Source organism: Macrobrachium rosenbergii, chromosome 22, assembly GCF_040412425.1.
Source record: "Macrobrachium rosenbergii isolate ZJJX-2024 chromosome 22, ASM4041242v1, whole genome shotgun sequence".
Taxonomy (NCBI): Eukaryota; Metazoa; Arthropoda; class Malacostraca; order Decapoda; family Palaemonidae; genus Macrobrachium; species Macrobrachium rosenbergii.
In genome coordinates, this window is record NC_089762.1 from 32,323,391 (window position 1) to 32,348,182 (window position 24,792).

A 24,792-nucleotide genomic window follows, 5' to 3' on the forward strand; every position below is an offset into this window, starting at 1 on the left:
AATTCTCTTAATTCAAAATAAAAGCTAAAACTAAAAACAACAGTTACAATCTTTAAAATTACAAATCATATAAACGGAAAAAAGAAAGCAAAAAATTATATTTATTTATTTTTTTATTAAGGCTACCTGGTCAAATGAAGGGGAAAGACGAAGTGAGACCACAGGCTCACGCATGCCCAGAGATCACGCATGCCCAGAGATCACGCATGCCCAGAGAACACTTACTGTAAGCCAAGCGCAAAGGGGAAGAAGACACGTTGGACTTTAGAAGAGGTGCATGACGTTTAATAAACAAAGACCCAAGGGTCGTTAAGTAAGCCGATTGTTTGGTAGTTCCGATTAGGGAAAAATGTTTTTTTATCAATATTAATCTTGCATTTAACGGCATGATTTCTAATACTAGAAAATTCGGGGTTAGTAATTCGTGAGCCAGTTCTGTAGCTCAAACCTAAGTGGCTGTAATAACGGACCTGCAACTTGCTCTTTGATGAGCCAGCTAACTACCAAGACATCTTGGGCATTCAAATTTGTAAATAATATTGGACTATACGCCACGATACCATATACGCACTCTGACTTTCATAGATCCAAAGTTAAACAAATCTTCGAAAAAGAGTTTGGATTTCTAAAACTGAATTTAATACCTATGAATCCACTAAAGATTGGCGGCTTTTTTAATTATAAGGACAAGCTACAGACCTTTATGAAGTCAATATTATTTACAAATTTGAATGCCCAAGGTGTCTTGGGAGTTACATTGGCTCATCAAAGAGAATGTTGTGGGTCCGTTATTACAGCCACTTAGGTTTGAGCTACAGAACTGGCTCACGAATTACTAACCCCGAATTTTCTGGTATTAGAAATCATGCCGTTAAATGCAAGATTAATATTGATAAAAAACATTTTTCCCAAATTGGAACTGCCAAACAATCGGCTTACTTAACGACCCTTGAGTCTTTGTTTATTGAACGTCATGCACCTCTTCTAAACTCCAGCGTGTCTTCTTCCTTTGCACTTGGCCTAAGTGTTCTCTGGGCATGCGTGATTTCTGGGCATGCGTGAGCCTGTGGTCTCGCTTCGTCTTTCCCCTTTCATTTGATCAGGTAGCCTTAAAAAAACAAATTCTTCACTTTCTTTTTTAGCTTTATATAATTTGTAATTTTAAAGATTGTAACTGCTGTTTTTTATTTAGCTTTTATTTTGAATTAAGAGAATTAATACGTATTTTTCAATTTTGCAGACCGATGATGTGTTCAAGTAACACGAAACGTGTCTTACAATAAATATGCAACTGATTTATTGACTGTCGTCTTCTTTGAACTCTTGCTTGCTATTATATATATATATATATATATATATATATATATATATATATATATATATATATATATATATATATATATATATATATATATTATTAGTTATTTATATATGTATCTAATCTCCAACTGGACAAAGGACCGATAAATACCATAATGGATGTATGCGCCTTCGGCACTTTAAACCTCCACCAGGCAGTCAAGTTCTTCGTGTCGGTGACTGTTGAGAACTATCGATTCTTGGAAAACAGCTGAAGGATCACACATTAAATAATAAACACTGATCTTACTGAGCGAAAATTTGAAGATTTAGTCTTAAACTAAATATTACTTATGGCAGTGGAAAGTGTGTATGGTGTATATTTGGTTATTGAGTTAAGGAAGTTATACCACTGCATACCAGAAGGTGTATTAAGGCATTTGTTGATCTATTAGAAACTGACTAAAAAAAAAGATATGCTGGTAGCATATGAAGGAGAATTTATGCTTATAAAGTGATGGATTGCTAATTATCAAGTGAAAAACATGAAACCAGCAACGACAGAACCCATTACTCAGGTCACCAATTAAGAATCCTATAGACAATCAACTACCGACTATTGTGTAAAAGTGATTTGGGCATACGGATGTAAACACTTCCGTCTTGGTATGAAAAAAACCCTTTCATTCTACGAACGCAAGAAAAGGCTCAAAGTTTACAGGAAGTAATTAATAATCCGACGTCTATTCCAGTGGAATTATAAACCGACTGATCTGATATTAAAAGAAAGAAGGTGCGGAGAGGCAATGGAGAGAATGAGAACTAATTGCGAATGAAAAAAGAATCCAGTCATAAAGGACTACTAATTGTCTATGGGAGCAGGGATTCAGGGCCTCACAGTTATGTGTATGGAATCAATAGGGCTTAATATCTCTGTCGACAGATTACAAAGGGCACAGAACATTCCCTTGGGCTGTCCTAACGGAACGTAATGGAAAAAAAATGAACAGTACTTAACTTCAGTGTTATTAAAATAAGTGTGTACACACGCACATACATATACAGTATATGTGTATATATATTATACATACATACACACACACATAATTATATATATATATATATATATATATATATATATATATATATATATATATATATATATATATATATATATATATATATATTGTATATATATGGTGATGTTTAGATTCTTAGAAAAAATCATGTAATATAAGAAACCAAAAAAAAGAGACGTATGTAGTTATCACTACATACATACATTTAGATGGAAGGCTGGATTGGAACTGAAAAGTCACCAGCAATTGTACTAAAATATAGCTGCAGTATATTGAGAGTTAGCAGCCAGTGTTCTACAGTTAGCTGCTAACATTTCTCTGTAGGATTTTACCTGTTATTGGTTGAAGCAAGAGTCCACTAGAGAGAGATAATTCCCACTTGACTATCGTAAGGCTCAGCAATCACTAATTCCATGTGAGCTGACTAATCAGATGCTACAGAATTCAGATGCTATAGAATAGCTCTTATTTAACACTTCGAAATGATTTCTTGATGGGTCACGTTCCAACTATCACAAGTATGGTAACTGAACCTAATACCTGACGGAGTGCCCTATAAGTTCCATTATATTCATTCATGTGTGCGCCAAGAGGTTTGATACATAATTGTAATGCTGCCTGAATATTCTAGGTCTCCTTCCCAGTGGAAGTTGCGTGGAGGGGAAGGGGAATCCCAATTATTTCGTCATTAGCCTACATTTGACAGGTCACGACGAAACCAATACCGTAGGAATAAGATGTGCTTATAGTTTGACATACTACGACAAAATTATTTGTGCTGTATGGCAAAATCCTTTCAATTATCACTGCAATAGTACTGATGTACACTTGATCAAATTTTAAAATAGTGCTGATATACACTTGATCAATTTTAAAAGTTTTCTACTGCGTCTGTAGCAAATTATAAAAATGCTTTTGTCCCTGAAATTTATGTCATTCAGTATATTGTCTCCATGAATTGAAAATAGGTATCTATTTATGAACCTTCAGCACAGAATAATAAGTTATATAACTTTTTGTCCATGTTTACATCACCATAAGTGCGGCTTCTTTAGTTTTCCATAAGTCTTTTTTGAGCTGCTACCTGATACGACAATCTGATACGACAATTTATTCCTCACATTTTAATATCGTCTACTTTACTTAAAATTCTCCACCGGTTATCTGATCCACAATAAATATTCATTATACTTTACCCCCAATATAATCTTATCAGATTCGTACGCGCGGGTCATATTTTTCCTTAATCAATTTTGAAAGGCACAATAAAAGTGACTGTGATTGGAGGGGTGGGGGGCGGGGGGGGCGGTTAAGAACCATAAATCTCCTCAAATGTCTTATAATCAAGGATAAAGACCCTTATGGGTCTGTATAGTCTTGATCATCATTATATCGCCATACTTATTTCGAATTGTCTTTATTATTTTTGTTTTATTTCACTGGTCTTTATTTTTTATTCTGTCCCATTAATCTTCTTCACTTTTTCTTTGCAGCTTCCTTTTGCTCTGCATTGCAGCAGCACAACTGCTTTCATTATATAGCCATATTTATTTCTTATGGTCTTTGTAAATTTCCGTTTTATTTCACTGATCTTTGTTTTTGATTCTGTCTCATTCATGTTCTCCTCCACTTGGCCTTTGAATAATTTTGCTCACAATAGTAACACTACTACTACTACTACTACTACTACTACTACTACTACTACTACTACTACTACTATGGTAAGAATGATTCCAGGTCACACTCTACAAGGAAAACAACGCCACTATTGTCATCGTAAGTTACAATCGTTATGTGATTCTCTTCTCGCTTCCGTCTCTAATGATACAATAAGCTCTCTTATATATTTGGCCATGATACCCTATCTTTTTCCGATCTCTCTTTTTCACCTCTTTCTTTTTTTCTGTTTTTGTTTTCCCTTCCTTTTAAAATGCTCTAGTCATTGTTATCTACCCTCAGTTAAGTAGCTAATGTGACACTCAATCAAGCAGTCATTAGCCTAGTTACATGTACACACACACACATATACACACACACACACATATATATATACACACACACATATATATATATATATATATATATATATATATATATATATATGTGTGTGTGTGTGTGTGTGTGTGTGTATGTATAACTGAATCACGTGTGTAACGTGATAATATATAAATAAAGAAAATATTGAACTCTTTCCTTCATGATGAATATATAAATAAAGACAAAATACACTTCGTATATATGTTATATATCTCTTTCCTTCGTGTGGTTTTGTCTTTATATGTGTATATGTGTGTGTGTGTGTGTGTGTGTATGCGTCAAAGGGAACAGGCTGGCATTGTATTATAAGTAATCTCACCAACCCTTGCCGACAGCAATGTTAAAAAGTACACTGAAGTTGTATTTATGCCCGGAAAAAATTGTGGTTCTACGAAAATCATTTTTTCTCGATTCAGTTTCCACAAAACTCTGTAAACCACTTCAAGCTGTCTGTGATCATAAATGAACTTCGGAAAGCTAACTTTTGGACTGACAAGTACAGATGGACTTTATCTGCCAAGAATCCTTTTCCAGTAGTACAGGATTATGCTACAAACATGAATATAAAATTAAGAATTCAGTTAATGTTTAAAGTTTTTTCATTAAATATTTTTCTATTCGAACAAAATATCTACAACCTCTCTGTGGCATCATGTTGACAATCATATCTTTCGAGTTTATCTGATAAATATATCTTTAGAGTTTATGTAATAAATATATCTTTAGGGTTTAACTAATAAAGATATAAAACATAAAATCTTTCGAGTCTATCTAATAAATGTAATATCTTTCGAGTTTATCTAATAATTATAACTTTCAAGTTTCTGAAGTAAATATATCTTTCGAGTTTATCTCATGAATATAATGTCTTTCGAGTTTCTTTAATAAATATACCTTTAGAGTCTATCTAATAAGTATATCTTTCGAGTCTATCTAATAAATAATCTTTCGACTTTCTCTAATAAATATATCTTGCGAATTTCTCTAATAAATATATCTCTCGAGTTCACCTACTAAATATAATATCTTTAGAGTTTATCTAATAATTATGATGCCTCTCGAGTTTATCTGATAAACATATCTTTCTAGTTTATCTAATAGATATAACTTTCGAGTTTCTAGAGTAAATATATCTTTCGAGTTTATCTAATGAATATAATATATTTCGAGTTTCTGTAGTAAATATACCTTTAGAGTTTATCTAATAAATATATCTTTCGAGTCTCTCCAATAAATATATCTGTCGAGTTTCTTTAGTAAATATACCTTTAGAGTTTACCTAATAAAGATATCTTTCGAGTCTATCTAATAAATATATCTTTCGAGTTTCCCTACTAAATATAACTTGCGAATTTCTCTAATAAACATATCTTTCGAGTTCAACTCCTAAATATAATGTCTTTAGGGGTTATTTAATAATTACATATAATAGCCAGGGTTTTAATTTTGCTGTAATACGATTGTCTGACAAAAAACAAAGCGTTTTTGTAAACACCCTTTTGTGAACCATTTTGAACCCCTTCTTAAAATAATCTAAAGAAGTAATTCTCGGAGTACCCTTAAATAAGTGAGTCAGCAGCGCACATCATGATGAGATATCATTAAAAGCAGAAAAGAATGAATATAAGGTAAAATAAAAGTTTTCCTGTATACCAGGAACTAATGATTTGCAGGATTTCCAATTATGGACATTTCCGGGAAAATGACCTTTTGTAAATTTACCGTTTTATTCCTTACCTTTTGTTTTATACTCGGTTAATTAATGTGAGCCAAGAAATGGCCCGAAATTAGATTACGAAATTAACGATGTGACTCACACATTTCTTTCAGTATAAACAATCAGGTACAATACGGAAGGCCAGGGCAGGCTGGATTATTATAACTACCACCTGAATTTCCTTGAATGAGGTTTTTCATGGAATTAAAACCAATAAGTCAAATTTATAATGATAATTTATGGTAATTTCTAAGGAAAATTGGAAGCGGTTTGTGCTCTGTTTTCAATAACATTGCAGAGCCAGTTGGTAAATAGTGGAGATCTAAATTTGATCTTTATCGTTTTACCCAGTGATGGTGTACTCGGTATATTTACAGAAAAATTCAGATTTATCAATAACAATTTCAGATTTATTAATAACAAATTCAGATTTTTAATAACACGTTCAGAATTATTAATAACACATTCAGATTTATTGATAACACATTCAGATTTATTGAAAACAAATTCAGAGTTATTGATAAAAATTCAGATTTATTAATAACACGTTCAGAATTATTAATAATGCATTCAGGTTTTTTAATAACAAATTAAGATTTATCAATAACAGATTCAGATTTATTAATAACACGTTCAGAATTATTAATAACACATTCAGATTTATTAACAACAAATTCAGATTTATTGATAAGAAATTCAGACTTATTAATAAAAAATTCAGATTTATTAATAACACATTCAGATTTATTGATAACAAATTCAGACTTGTAAATAACAAATTCATATTTATTAATAACACATTCAGATTTATTAATAACAAATTCAGATTCACTAATAACACGTTCAGATTTATTGATAACAAATTCAAAATTGTTAATAACAAATTCAGATTTATTGATGACATTCAGATTTATTGATAACAAATCAGATTAATTAATGACATTCAGATTTATTCATAACAAATTCAGATTTATTAATAACAATACAGATTTGTTAATAACACATTCAGCTTTATTAATAACAAATTCATATTTATTAATAACACATTCAGATTTATTAACAACAAATTCAGATTTATTCATAACAAATTCAGACTTACTAACAACAAATTCAGATTTGTTAATGACACATACAGATTTGTTAATAACACATTCAGATTTATTAGTAACACATTCAGGAAGTAATAGTATGGATAGGTCTCAGAAGGATATTATCCCTTTAATCTTTAGGCAAGTTAGCGAAATATAATTCTCTCATCCTTATAGTGGTTGACATATTCCCAACATTTTACTTTTGTTTAGCCCTACATTTTGTCATAATCAATAAAATCCCATCGGATTTTTTTCTTGAGTACTAAACAATTAGTTGGATTCATTTTGAAATCATTCATCGCTCGAGAAGTTAAGGTTTTCCATATAGTGCTATTCGGCATATTGCTTCGTTCAATGCTTCATGGAATATGTCGTCATATTTCCACTTAATTTTTTGTGTTCCTTTGCTCTTTTCATATATATTTTTGCATATATGATATACATACACACACATATATATATGTACACATATATATATATATATATATATATATATATATATATATATATATATATATATATATATATATATATATATATATATATATATATATATATATACATACATCATTCATAATTGTTTATGTCTTCATTCTAAGTTTATAACTGGGTCAGACACACGAAGTAAACCAGTCACTCCAAAGATTTTTCGCCATAACATTAGTCGCAAAGTTTATCAAAGGCCTTTGATAAACTGGCTCACGCTAGCCTCGCGGTCATTTGCTAATCGAGATAAAACTTTACGAATGCGAACGGCAATAATTCTTGCATTTCCAAACTTCGTTCTGTTGAATTTCAAAGACAGTTTGGCATTTAAATATATGAATTGTCGATTAATATAATGATTTCTTTTCTTTCGAATTACGATCTTTTTATGAAATTCTAATAATTATCTTTTTTCTAAAGAAACGTTAGAAATAATAATAATAATAATAATAATAATAATAATAATAATAATAATAATAATAATAATAATAATAATAATAATAATATCCCTTATTTCAGCTCAGGGCCATATACATGGAATATACAATCTAGATACATAAGATAACACGATATAAAAAGTTATAGCTCTGTGTATCTGTATGTGGGTAGATCACATATCTGTTAGCAAAATTATGGCGAGATTTACATACATCATCTCACACTGTTGATAGATTCTGTAAACGTGGAAAGCTGTACCATCATCTATGTTTGCATGAATATATCATCAGATTTCGTTCAAGAAGGAAAAGATGAAATGAATTTCATGCAAAGAATGCCAGAACTGAGAAGTGTATTTCAAATGGAAATATTTGATATGTTTCATAGACCTATAATTGAAGCTTAGAATTATATATATATTTATATATATATATATATATATATATATATATATATATATATATATTTTATATATATATATATATATATATATATATATATATATATATATATATATATACATACATATATATATATATATATATATATATATATATATATATATATATATATATATATATAATATACATACATATGTATATATATATATATATATATATATATATATATATATATATATATATATGATATATATATATATATATATATATATATATATATATATATATATATATATATATATATATATATATATATATATATATATATATATTTCTATGTACGTATGTAATTTTCACTAGATTCCACTTATATGTATAATATGCAATGTGAGTGTTTTATCCATGTATGAACTAGAACAGATTGTTATATTTTAGTGTGAATGTCCTCTTACCATAAACATAAAGGTGCTCGTACGTGAAGCTTCTAAAAATTCGAACATATTTAAGTTCTCCAAATACTCGACGTGGTCCAGTGGCTAGGACTGATTCCCAAGTCTCCTAGCTAACCGGAAGGCTAACACCTAATTTTTCTTTTGTAAATCCATAAGTGTACAAACCCAGTGCACATATACACACATAAACACATACACACATTGTAATATATATAATTTTTCTTTTTATAAATCATATATGTATAGTGTAAAAATATAAAGTATATATATATATATATAAACACATACATATATATATATATATATATATATATATATATATATATATATATATATATATATATATATATATATATATATATATATATATATATATATACATATATATACACATATATATATATACATTTGTATATGATGTGGTAGATTTATAAAAAAACAAAAATTTCAAGTAATCACATGGGTTTACATCCAAAACGAAAAATATCCTCCCAGAATGCAAAATTTCAAGTAATCACCCTCCAAAACGAAAAATATCCAAGAATGCTTAGGCCAAATTAATGTTAGGTTAGAGTCCTAAATATATGATAATTTTTCATCACTTGAGAAGAAAGGGAAAATTAATATTAATTTTTCCTACCTTTCCAAGGTTATTCTCCGAATTAATATTGGTTGAAATCGCAGCAAGAAAACGTTTAATGTTTTTGATGGCTTCAACAATATTTTTATTTACACTCTTTCAATTGCAACATTGAAAATAGTAATACTTTTAAAGATTTTCAACAGTCACTTTTATTTACATTCATTCGGTCACATATGAACCCTTTAATACTTTTAATGGGATTGACAAAATCGCTGAATTTATATTCAATAAACTGCAACATGGAAATTTTGATACTTTTAACGGGGTGCATCAATACCTGTATTTATATTCGTTAAATTGCAACATGAAAATTTTAATAATTTTGATGTTCTTTTATAATCACTGGAGTAGACATGTGGTATTTCAAATGTAGTATTTGGTGACAATTTAGTGACTAATAGCATATGTAAACAAATTCCTAAATAAAATTTAAGACGACGACAGAAAAATTGTAAAAGATTGCTGTCTCTTTATATTGAAGTTTCCCCCGTAGAGATGATATTGCCGTTAGGGCGCCTCGCGCGGTGCACTGTAGGCATTACTTAGGGTTCTTTGCAGCGTGACTTCGGTCCCTAGCTGCAATCCTCTTTCGTTTTTTTTACTGAACCTCCTTTCATATTCTCTCTCTTCCATCGTTGTTTCCACCCTCTCTTAACAATTGATTCATATCGCAACTACGAGGTTTTAACTCTTGTTATCCTTCCGAGCCTTTTACTCTCAACTCCCGTTTCAGCGCCGAATGACCTCATAGGTCACAGTGCTTGGTCTTTGGCCTAAATTCTATATTCAGTTCTAAATTGAAGTTTCTCCTACCCGTTGAAATGGAAGGGACTGAATGGTATGTAGACATAAAAAGTGATATACATGAAAGAATTCATTGTACCCAACTCATTTTTTGAGGTTATATAAGCTCATCGTTACATTTTCTGCCAAGCTCCAGAGTAATTTTCTCTTTGAATACCTGCATTTTTAGTTATGGATAAATCCATCATTATCTTTGTACATTTCAAAACCGAGAAAATTTTTTTTCCATGACTCTTAACTCTCATTCGTGATTAGCAGATATAGGAAATGAACAAGAGCTTCCATTTATGCAAATGATAGCATATCATTTTAAATGAAATTAAATCTGCAATCATTATATTATCTTCTGTTGATCACATAAATATTACTCTCGAAAAGTTGAAAATATGGAAAACTATGAATAGAACGTAATAACTGCCGAGGAACAAAAAAACTTGCCACTTTTTTGTTTTATGTTGCTAATATCGCTAGATTCCGTTCGTAAAAGCACCTTGACTGAAAGCTATGTACAAGGTTTAGATAGATTTTAACTGTCTGTAACTTAGAATGCCCTTGGAAGACATTATTTTACAATTCTATGAGTAGAGTTACGTAACTCTTTCTTATTTTACAGATAAAAATGCGCATATTAGTGAAGGAAAATACTGATCCGCGTATAGCAAAAATCAATAAAAAGCGAATGGAAAACTGAAGAGTCACGACATTTCTATTTTACCTTAGATTGCGTAAGTAGAATTGACACGTGAATATCACTATTTGTCTAAACAAGGTGGAGGATGTGAGTTTTAGTCATTTGTTATAAACAGTTATATGACAAATATGAATGTAAAAAGTCATGTTGCATTTATGGACTAAAACAAAACTGATATAAGTCATGGGGATGCTATTTCTAGAGGGGAATATTTTAAGAACGCTCAGAAGCTGAAATAATGGAAGCGCGGTTTGTGTTAGCATAAGTGAGTCTAACAGTAGGCCTACGTTGTCCTGTGTTATGGATGCAGTGATGAGTATTCACGAAATGGCTGACGGTTATTTTGGGAGAATTTGAGTGAAAGAAGAATATCATAAACACAATGGGAAGTGAGAGATATATGCAGATGATCCAGGGGTGATTGGTCTTAGCGCAGAGCAGTTGCAGAGACTAGTGCGAATCTGAAAGTGTCTATGGGAAGAAACGGGATCATGTCAAGATTAGCGAACCCACGCGCAGCAGGGTTCGCTATTCTTTACAAGAAGATTCTTTACATGGGAATAATCGGGTTCGCTGTTCTAGAGATGAACACTTCGGTACCAGACATTTGATCCCCAGGGGCTACTACTAAACAAGGGGAAATGCATTTGACGACCCGCCCCCCCAGGGGCTAGTACTAAACACGGCGAAACAGTGCAGATGATCCCTGTTTCGCCGTGTTCAGTACTAGCCCTCATGTGGAATTGGGGTTCGGACCGGAAAGGGTTGGCCATTCTTTACATGGGGATCATTGGGTTCGCTGTTCTTGACTGGGAGATGTTGGTTAAGCTAATCTGGACATAATCCAAGAAACGTATAACCGAATATTAACAAGAATGTTACGAAAGTCAGTGACGGTCAGAAAGGTATAGCCATAAATTTAGACCTGGCGTTGATGAAGAATCATGAGTAGTTGACTCATATCAATTAGAAAATAATAGTATGGATGATGGTAGGATGAAAGAGGAGATGCTTCACAGAAAAATTGACACGAGTAAACAAACATATTCTTCGTATGAAGAAGTGTCACCACTGAATATAACTGGCAGGAGAAAAAAAGATGGAGGCTATTGGGATAAAATGCCTGGTATATGTATTGAGCTAGACAGATTTGAAGTGTCAAAAAGTGTAGATTAATGAAAATGGTTTACAAAGCTAGATCTGAGAGATGAGAGGTAGCTAGGCTCAATGGTGGCAGTGGGGGCTGTAAATGCTGAATTTATCTTAATTCTTCAGATGAAGCGTTATATGAAGACTTAGAAGGAGATGGCTTAGTTGTCGTGATGGAGAAATTGAAGAGGAATTTATTATCAAAGATTCTAAAGAGTAAATGTGGATGTAGTGGGCATGCCGCTTGTGGTAATTTTGTACAGGTTGATGAATTGACGTTGTTCAACTCAGTGTCTCTTTAAGTGATTCAGAATTAAAAGATGAATGACACAGTGACTACTGACTTTTTCTTGCAGGATTTCCAATATTTCATTTCCATATTATATTGTCGTGCCATCTTTATTAGCATATTTCGCCAATCCCCCAAACATATTCCAGGCCTAGCGTTAAATGAGTAATAAATTATGCATATAATTACGTGCACGATCAGAATAATATCCGCACAATTGAAAGTGAAGTGTGTTGAATTAATCATAATCGGATTACTCGGCACATTTAGCAGACGCCATTAAAGCCAAGGCATTACTCATTAGCGTTAAAACCCTTGACACATTTGGCAAAGTTTTTATCAGCCTCAGAAAAGATGTCTAGATATAGATGGATGGGGACACTCATGACTTACGTATATTTACATGTATGTGTTTGTATTTATAACAGTTTTGATTTACGAAAATATTTCGACAAATAATGAGTCTTAAGTTATTTACCACAACTGATATTTTGCGCAGGATGTTAAATGTATAATTATTTCAATGGATGTACGTGTAATATTATTTGCTACATAAGAATATATATATATATATATATATATATATATATATATATATATATATATATATATATATATATATATATATATATATATATATATATATATATGTGTGTGTGTGTGTGTGTGTGTGTGTGTGTGCGTGTGCGTGCGTGTGTGCGTGTATGTATGTATATATATATATATATATATATATATATATATATATATATATATATATATATATATATATATATATATACTTTTTTTTGTAACAAATGATATTACATGTACATCCATTAGAATAATTATACATTTTACATCCTACATAAAATATGAGTTGTGGTAAATAACTTGAGATTCATTATTTGTTGAAACATTTTCGCAAATCAAAACTGTTGTAAATACAAACATATACGTGTAAATATACGTAAGTAATGAGGGGTCCCTAATCAGCTATATTTAAACATCTTTTTGGGGTTGATAAAAACTTTGCCAAGTATGTCAAGGGTTTTAACGCTAAAATGAATAATGCCTTGGTTTTAACGGCGTCTACCAAATGTGCCAAGTAATCTGATTATGATTAATTAAACAATTTACCTTCAATTGCTTGGAAATTAGTCTGATCGTGAACGTAATTATATGCATAATTAATTATACATTTAACTCTAGGCCTGGAATATGTTTGGAAGATTAGAGAAATATATATATATATATATATATATATATATATATATATATATATATATATATATATATATATATATATATACTGTATATACATACGTACATGTATGTATGTATATATATATATATATGTATAAATATATATATATATATATATATATATATATATATATATATATACATATATATATATATATATATATATATATATATATATATATATATATATATATATATATATATATATGTATAAATATATAAATAAACGAAGAACACCTACACTTGTAAAAATCAATATCCTTCAAAGATGGGTACCGGTTTGGGAGCCAGTGCTGTATGTGTCCTCAAGTCTCATAATATTAATATTAAATAAATAAATAAATATGTTTTGTAGATCGAAATGCAGACCAATAATGGAAATTTCACAGAAATGTAAAATGAATGATAGTAAATATTATCCACTTTACTATTTCTATTCTCTTGTATTGTGATTATCAAAACATGTTAGATTTAACTGTTTTTGAATTTGCATTTTTAGGCAAATGATGAAGATAGCGCTTATTTTATGTGTATGTATTTTCGTGGTTGTATGATTAGGACTTAAGCGGCAAAAGAAGGAAAATAAACACAACAAGACCTTACTTTATCACCACAGAAACTTGCAGTTTCCATATGGAGTCTCGAGGCCGAGTTTTATCTTTTTACTAAAACCGAAAATGAAATCTTTTAAGGAGAAACATACCTCGGTGAAAACAGTTATGACTTCTAAGGAGAACTTCGAAGAGAAAGCCGATATAACATCTAAGGTGAACTTCAAAGAAATTAAGTTCAGTCATAATTCACCCCTACCCTTGTTTCCTGAATAGCTTCAGCGCCAGTGGCGTTCAGTTCGTTAAATTATTTTGACTAAAAGAGATGATGATGAATAAGACTACCGTATCATGTCGATCAACGTGTGCGATAAAAATCGTAGGGGTTGCGTGTTTGTCCTGTTTGTATACGTGTATTATATACCTAAATTGTGTGAGGACGTTTGGTTATTTTGACAAAGAACAGTAATTTCAAATATAAATTAGTATAAGGCACACATATATATATATATATATATATATATATATATATATATATATATATATATATATATATATATATATATATGTATATTCCATGTATATATATATATATATATATATATATATATATATATATATATATATATATATATATATATATATATATATATATATATATATATATATATATATATATATATCCATACATACATAATGTCATACAAGACAAAAAAAAAAAAAAAGATGACACCTTCGCCATATTCCTAACCACCTACCCTGTTTATTTTTGGAAGGAACCCTTCCGCCCCTTATTTCGTCCATATGTCGGGCCGAAAGAATTTTCAACACCTACCCTTTATAGATCTCTTACGTAACGGGTTAATCCTTTTTCCTATCTGTTTCACCATAGGTATACCATTAACGTCTACTGAGAGGGTATTAAGTTTCTATGTAGCTTAGATTTTAGGGATGAGATTGGGAATGCAAAACGGGGTCTCTGCTTCTAAAGATGCTCATTCAAGACAGCAATGGAAATATTATTCCATCGCCATTTTTTTCAGTTTTAGTGTACAAATTTAAGGTTTTTGTGATTTCTACAAACACACACACACACACAAACACACGGACACATACATATATATATATATATATATATATATATGTATGTATGTATGTATGTATGTATGTATATATATATGTATGTATGTATGTATATATGTATGTAAGTATGTATGCATGCATTTATATGTGGCTGTGTTTCTGTGTTTGTGTGGGTAAATGGTTGAGTGTACAGAAAAGCCAAGAATTGATGTTTGCATACATCCGTCATATGTTAATAGTATAGAATTATATCATTCCCATACCCACGCATATACTTCAGCAATATTAGTAATAATTATGATTTTAATTCATATTGTTATTTTTCATATCAATAAGGTAGCATCAGTTCCATGAAGACTAATAAGTGCTTCCGTATCTTCTGGCATTACTTGGGATAATCTCTCTCTCTCTCTCTCTCTCTCTCTCTCTCTCTCTCTCTCTCTGGCATATAATATTCATCACTCAAATCTCATGACCAATAGATTTGCTGTGAACACATATTAAGGTATATTCCAATTTTAAAATAAAACTTTTTTTATGCAAAACTTACCTTGTAATTCACTTTTTCTTCTTCCTTATGACAATTGAAAGGAGTTGGCTGTCAATAATATTATTGCATTATCTCTTCCATAATGTATTTAGTTATTTCTTGCAATTAAATTTCATTGGACCATGATAAGATAAAATTAACGTTTTCATCCATTTTCTTTTGCAACTAGCCAAACTTCACATATGACCTGGACAGGATAACTAAGCACTTATATTTCCGAATCAGCTGTTGGTGTGAACGGAAATAAACAAACGAAAATAAAAAAGTAAAAAAAAAAAACTAAAAAAAAGTTTCGACAAAACTTAAAATCGCTGAATCGAGTCGCAAAGTTTGCGTATCTTTCTAGAAGCCCAGAGCACTCGTCGAACAGAGATCAGCTTGACGTACGGCGAAGCGGAGGATATATGCGAGCGGTTTCGAGTCTCCGAACTTCGAAATAAGAGTTAGATTTACCGAAAGCGAGCCAAGAAGCGTCTTGACGTGACCGCACTTTGTGAACTAGTCTGGCCAACTGACCCGGCGTGGTGCCCACAACTAGCTCGACGAGGTGTCTCTTCCTCCTCCCGTCCACCCACCCACCCAAACCCGGGGATGCATGGGCGAACGCACAAACGCACAAACGTGTGTCGCCGCACCAGATGTCACAGGCGTTTGTTTGTACATGTCCGTATATTTCCTCTCGTGGACATTCATAAATATGAGTCTGTTTGTGAATGTGGGCTACCGTATTTCAGTTTTTTTTTTCCAGCATGTTAGACACTTATTTGTATAGTCTTTACGTATAATTTTATGTTAATGTTACACACACATGCGCACACACACACACATATATATACTATATATATATACATATATATATATATATATATATATATATATATATATATATATATATATATATATATATATATATATATATATATATGCCAAATTTTGTCTAGATCGGTCAAGCGGTTTGGATTTCTATAGCGCACAAACATAACCACAAACATACACACAAACCAATTATATATATGTGTGTGTGTATATCTTTATATACACACACACACACACACACACACATATATATATATATATATATATATATATATATATATATATATATATATATATATATATATATATATATATATATATAAGTGAATCATTGTATGTTTTTGGTTATGTTTGTGCTATATAGAAATCTAAGCTGTTTGACCGATCTAGACAAAATTTGGCACGTGGCCATCATTTGACCCAACTTAGATAATAGGGTAGGTTTCAAACCCGCACCCCCTTCCCCTTCCCCCTCCCCTTTGTAACATTTTTAAGTGTAATTTAGCTGAGATATTGTCAAGTTTATCGATATTTTTGTTATAGATGTCCCAGATGATGTGATCAAGTGTCATGAAATACAGGAATAAACTACTATACTTGGGATCTGCTTGTGCTCCTGTACCCACTCGTTTTAGCAATATATATATATATATATATATATATATATATATATATATATATATATATATATATATATATATATATATATATATCTTCTTATATATATATATAAATGGATGTATATACGTGTGTGTGTGTGTGTGTGTGTGTGTATGTTCCACATACACTTTGAAATGCATTGAGCAATTTCAACTAAACTTGGTATACATATGAGTTACCATCTGGGAAAGAACGCTGTTGGAGGTAAGACATCACTGGCACCAAAGGGGGTGTGTGGGAATTGGGTGAAATGTAAAAATTACAGAAAATGGCAGATATTAGTGTCTAATCCATAGTTCTCGAGGTCGCTGAGATTAATAGTGACACTCCCGATGCCCTTCAAGTCCAAGTTCAGCTCTGATAGGGAGGTGGGGTTGGAAGGGGGTGACATGGAAAGATAACCGAAACGACAGATATCAGTGTCTAATCCATAGTTTTTGAGGTCACTGAGATGAATAGTGAGCCTCCTGATGTCCTTTAAGCCCAAGTTTAGCTCTGATAGGGAGGGGATGGGAAGGGGTGACGTGTAAAAATAACCGAAACGACAGATATTAGTGTCTAATCCATAGTTTTCGAGGTCGCTGAGATTAATAGTGTCACTCCCGATGCCCTTCAAGTCCAAGTTCAGCCCCAATAAGAATGGGGGCCGCGTCGGGGGTGGGAAGTGGTGAAATATAAATGTAAAAATGTTTGGCATTGTAACTGAAGCAACTATCTTAACAGGAATGAGAGAGAGAGAGAGAGAGAGAGAGAGAGAGAGAGAGAGAGAGAGAGTTTATCAGGTTGGTCATTAGTATATATATATATATATAGATATATACTGTATATATATATATATATATATATATATATATATATATATATATATATATATATATATATATAAATATATATATATATATATATATATATATATATATATATATATATATATATATATATATATATATATATATATATGTATGTATGTATGTATATATATATATATATATATATACACATACATATATATATATATATATATATATATATATATATATATATATATATATATATATATATATAAAAAGCAAAATTACTCTATTGACCTGAGGCATTGATACCACAATTAAATATTTTCACATTCTTTTATACCTTTGGTTTCTTTAAACAAATTTTGGGGAGGACCTGTCAGAAAAAATGCTGACGAATCATTAGGGAAAACTATTTTCATGCGACATAAGTTACTAGGGAAATATTGCTCAGAAATCTCCAGTTACTCCCGAATGGATTCCTGGGAGATTATTTTGGGCTGCGGATTCTGGTTTTCTTTAAAAGGAAACTACTGAGATGGCTTTGGCTGTCAGTCCGCACTTTTTTTGTCCGCACATTTTCTGTCCGCCCTCAGATCTTAAAAACTACAGAAGCTAGAGGGCTGCAAATTGGTATGTTGATCATCCACCATCCAATCATCAAACACACCAAATTGCAGCCCTCTAGCCTCAGTAGTTTTTATTTTATTTAAAGTTAAAGTTAACCATGATCGTGCGTCTGTCACCGCTACAGGTGCCAACAGCACAGGCTACCTCTTGGCCATGGCTGAGTTTCATGGGTCGCGGCTGAGAGTTTCATGAACCATGGCTGAGAGTTTCTCACAGTATTATACGCTGTACAGAAAACCTGATTGACCCGAAGCAACTTCGGCGCATTTTTTACTTTTTAACGCACCTCTCTCTCTCTCTCTCTCTCTCTCTCTCTCTCTCTCTTTCTCTCTCTCTCTCTCAATCTGCCGCTCACATGCGCCTGCGCGGACTATTTTTTATTCTCTTTCCCAGTATCTCATTATAATAATGACTGAGAGGGTTAAATGGAATATAAAAGTGAGGAACAAAATTTTTTTTTTCGTTTTTTTTCTTATCTATATAAAAAAAACACAGTGATTCTGCATCGTACATGTTGTGTAGTATGTATGCATGTATGCATGTATGTAGGTAGGTATGTATGTATGTATGAAAAACAAATTACATCATCTTTCTTTTTCGCTCTCTCTCTCTCTCTCTCTCTCTCTCTCTCTCTCTCTCTCTCTCTCTCTCTCTCTCTCTCTCATACATATACAAACCCAAATTAGAGAGAGAGAGAGAGAGAGAGAGAGAGAGAGAGAGAGAGAGAGAGAGAAAAACTCTCTCTCTCTCTCATACATATACAAACCAAAATTAGAGAGAGAGAGACAGAGAGAGAGAAAAACTCTCTCTCTCTCTCTCTCTTGCATATATATACAAACCCAAATGAGAGAGAGAGAGAGAGAGAGAGAGAGAGAGAGAGAGAGAGAGAGAGAGAGAGAGCTCTCTCTCTCTCTCTCTCTCTCTCTCTCTCTCTCTCTCTCTCTCTCTCTCTCTCGCATGCATATACAAATTCAAATTAGAGAGAGAAAGAGAAAGAGAGAGAGAAAGAGAGATCTCTCTCTCTCTCGCTCTCGCTCTCGCATACATATACTGTACACACCCAAATTAAAGAGAGAGAGAGAGAGAGAGAGAGAGAGAGAGAGAGAGAGAGAGAGAGAGAGAGAGAGAGAGAGAGAGCAATGTAAAATGCTCATTAAGCAGATCCCTTCAGAAGATGCTTCAGAAGTAATCCGGTTCTTTCAGCAGCAAGTGACGTTATTGTGATAAAGCGAGTGAATTATAGAGTCACCCGATGCGCTTGACGCTCGATAAAACGTAACTTAATGGCATTGTTAGCTTTGTAGAAAGAATTGGATTTGAGAAATGGATATAGGTCTTTATTTTACGGGTAATTAAACATGAGCGATATCGACGACGAAAAAAACATTCAGGAAGCACATTGATATATATATATATATATATATATATATATATATATATATATATATATATATATATATATATATATATATATGTATATATATATATAAATGTATATATATATATATATATATATATATATATATATATATATATATATATATATATATATATATATATATATATATATATATATATATATATATATATATATATATATATATATATATATATATATATATATATATATATATATATATATATATATGTACATTTACATACATACATACATACATACATACACACGCAAATATATATGTATATCAAGAAATATCAAAAGATACCTAAAGACCAAATTAATTAAGGAACTGACGTGTGATCTACATTCTTTCATTAATCTGTTTCTATAAAATATATCTTAGGGTTAGTTATAATTCATTTATCTGCACCGTCGGCGAATGAAAGCTTCTCTTTAATTAGTTTTCTTTGTAACAGATTACGTGGATTTTTCGTTTTTGTGTCCCTTTTTTTTTTTTGTTTTTTGGTCACATTTTGTTCTTGATGCCACATGATAAGCTCAGCTGGCATCTTATAAAAGCACCTGGCTGCCAGGCTTTGCCCCGAGTAAGAGATACTTGGAGCCAAATAGTTTAGGCCAGCGCGGTCTTGTTTACAGTTACTGGTCTCAAGAATATACTCGACTTTCATTTCCCATAGATGGAGCAAGGATAAAGGTAACTCGCTTGAAAGAGGTTGATAATCTCCAGAAAACGGGGTCTTGTAAAGTCTTCCTAAGCGGTATTTTAAGCATTAATTAGTCTTGTTTTAGGGCAGTGTGACGGAAGGAGAGATAAACTCTAGTTTTAGGAAGTTTGATATGATTAGTCTTCTTTTCAAGGTATTTACAGAAGGAGAGATAAGCTCTAGTTTTATGTAGTTAATCGTTATTTAGCTTAATAACGCCAATGTTTCTTTAACCCTACAAGCCTTGATATAAAAAATACATTATGCATCACCTTGATTCCTCCTTTATGCTAACAGTATGTATTTTCAAAATTTCCAAGCAAAATTCTAAAAGGCATAATCATCTACAACAACATCCCTTTGAGCTTATTCTCCCAAACATCACGCAACAACCAACCTAACAATAGACAAGCGAAATAAAGAAAAAATAAAAAAAAAAGAAATAACATTCTAAACATACCTCCTCCGCGTCCTCAATAAAAGTAAGCCCCCCTTTAGTGACATATTGACGTGTCCTCTTTCTCACGAAATTTGCTCCGAAACGTTCATAGGAATTGGCACTGAACCCTCTCGCCGAATAAACGTAAATATTATGGCCATCTATTGTAAGAGGCTTGCGAGGAAACAACGCATTAACCACCATTTGCAACGTCCAGAAAAGACCACAAGTGCCACAAAAAAAGGTAAAAAATGCTCCGATGCTTCTTCGGCGCAGTCGAGTTTTCTGTACATCGTATAATCAAGGCCACCGAAAATAGTTCTGTCTTTCGGTGGTCTCGGTATAATGCTGTTTGAGCCGCGGCCCATGAAACTTTAACCACGTCCCAGTGGTGACCTACCTTATATCGTTGCCAGAAGAACGATTATGGCCAACTTTAACCATAAATAAAATAAAAAAATCTACTGAGGCTGGAGGACTGTAATTTAGGCATGTTTGATGATTGGAGGGTGGATGATCAACATACCAATTTGCAGCCCTCTAGCCTCAGTAGTTTTTAAGATCTGAGGACGGACAGAAAAGTGCGGATAAAAAAAAAAGTGCCGACAGAATAAAGTGCGGACGGACAGACGTAAATAAATAGTTATCTTTTACAGAAAACTAAAAAGTGAAAATATGAAAAATATTTATAACTAATATATCTGCTTATAAGTGTATTTAGCAAATAATTCTAGATATGATTGCTGATATTCTGTATTCATAAACCATCAACCCTCTGTTGCATCATTTTGGAATATTTTTCTGTTAATACGTAAATGTTAACTGAAGAATAAAAAGAATTTCCCCTTGCCCTTTAAATGTAGCATGCAATCGTTTCCTGTGTAGGATTGTATTACACGTCTTTAAACACACACATATATGCATATATATAAACACTATATATATATATATATATATATATATATACATATATATATATATATATATATATATATATATATATATATATATATATATATATATATATATATATATATAAATATATATATATATATATATATATATATATATATATTTATATATATATATATATATATATATATATATATATATATATATATATATATATATATATCTATGTGGATTTTGTTACTAATCTCCCAGTCTGAAGTTTGTTGTTTCTTTGGCTTGATTTCCTGATACCTGTTGTAATGGCAAAGGATAAAATTCTGGATGAGTACCCTGAACATAGTGATGTTCATCTAAAATTACACGAGAAAACTGTAGGGCTGTTTTCAAAGTCAACCTAGATTTTCTAAGGTCTTCTTTTGAAAGTTTCAATCAGTTTATTGAACCTGATACTTGTTGTAGTGGCAAAGGATAAAATTCTGGATGAGTACCTTGATTCTAGTGATGTTCATCTATTATTACGTGAGAAAGTGCTGTAGTGGTGTTATAAAAGTTAACTTAGATTTTATAAGGCATTCCTTGCAAAAAACGGTAAAATACTTGAACTGGAATTTAGAACATTTATTTTTAATTCATTTAAAGCATGCAGTAATTTAGATATAACAAGCATGTAAATCTTTCATTTCTATAATTAATTTTGTCAAACTAATCATAAGAGATTTTCACCTTTTATTTTACCCGACATTTTTTACGCATCTGTTATCTGCACAATGTAAATTTTTACCCACTGATATTATAATATCTTTAGATAGACATTTGTTGTGGTAAATTTTTATGTATATTGGTATCCGTGATCTAAATAAAAGGTTAAAAAACCAAATACCATTGCCAAGTTAACAATGAATCCTAAATACATTCTTACATCAAAAACTGAATATTCATTAGGGAATTTAATAGCAAGCCCATAATATTCTTCAAAACTAGGACGAGCAAATGATTTAATTATTGTTATGATATAGAAAATAAATCCGATAATTGCAATTACAGGCAAGGAATTATTATTTGCTTCGCCAAAAAAATAGTCTTTTATGACAAACTTTCTATAAGGCCAAAGGATATATATTAATAGCAGGAATGAATTCAAAAGTTTTCAGTCAAAAGATTCTACGATAAAAAAAAGACCGGTCACTTAGAGACATAATCATCCCAGATGAACTACTGGAATTTCGAAAGAAGTTGTTTGAAGCAATTAGGGTATAGAAATATTCTGAGAGAAATTATACCCCGTTGATGAGAATGAGAATCCTCCATTTTTTAATCTGGAATTTTATCACCCCTTACTTTTTAGAAACGGTGAGAGGTTATTCGCAAACTTCAAAGGCAGAAGAAAACTGCTGTGATCTGGGGATAATTAATCTTTTCTTCATTTAGAAACCCCTTACCGATAAGTGTCATCCCGAACCGCATCAAACCTAATTTATGTTTCAGGCAAAGGACACTGAAATATAGACAGAGCCAAGTATAGGCCATGCAGTGACATTTTGATTAGAAAAAATGGGAAACTCATTTTCATTATGTATCAATAACAATCACGAGGAAACTTCATCAGCATAAATGACAAGAACAGAACAAACAGCGTAAACAACAATACCAATAAAAATGGCAAGGAAACAAAAAAGAGGATATTAAAAAAGAGAATGTAGCATCAGCTGAAATTCATTCGCAACATTTAGTCTCCAGCAACCAAGCAAAGTAGATAATAAATTGCTCGTACCCACATCTTAACGTATACATTTCCTATAAAATTTCCCAGCTAAACTAAATTAAGTACGTTCCAGAATGTGATATTATATGCATAATTTTTAAAAATTTCCATGCCGAGACTAGATTGAGTCTGTTTCGAAATGTGAGTGGAAAGAAAACAAATCAATAAACTGTCATGAATGTAGGTCACCAGCGGGTAGTCAGTCAGTACAATCCCATTTTCTGCTGAAGAGGAATGAGGTCATAATCAGTGATGAATAACACCATGGCGTGTATCAGCTTCCGCGTGGGCCTTTTGCAATGATGCTACTGACGTAAGACGCAGAGGAAGTCTGGTTGTTTTCTTCGTAAAGATAATGAATATTAAAATGTTACTAAAAATACTTTATCTTGGAGAATTGCATAATTAAAAAGATGGAAAGTGACGTACAATCACAAAACAGATATCAATAGAAATTGAATGAAAGTAAAATAGATTTAAGCAAAATATTCCTGACAGTCTAATCAGCTACGAACCTGAAACCTATTCACTAAAATTCACTGGGGCTCAGTTTATGACAGAATTCACTGTCTGCCACCTGGTGGCTGATAAAGCGATGCATTTTGAGAGATTTCAAAAGACAGATATTTGCCATTCAAGCCGTTTATGTGACT

At 31.6% G+C, this 24,792-nt stretch overlaps 1 protein-coding gene across 2 annotated transcripts in view; it reads right to left on the minus strand.

Annotated features, from left to right (window-relative positions):
• Window positions 1–16,557, minus strand: part of LOC136850717 (substance-K receptor-like) — a 127,267-nt gene extending 110,710 nt beyond the window's left edge. Inside the window, exon 1 of one of the 2 annotated variants that reach the window (XM_067124590.1) lies at window positions 16,006–16,557. The gene's annotated coding sequence lies outside the window, so the exon portion shown is untranslated. The remainder of the gene's footprint in view (window positions 1–16,005) is intronic. The other variant, XM_067124591.1, reaches the window with a different exon arrangement.
• Window positions 16,558–24,792: the final 8,235 nt, after the last annotated feature.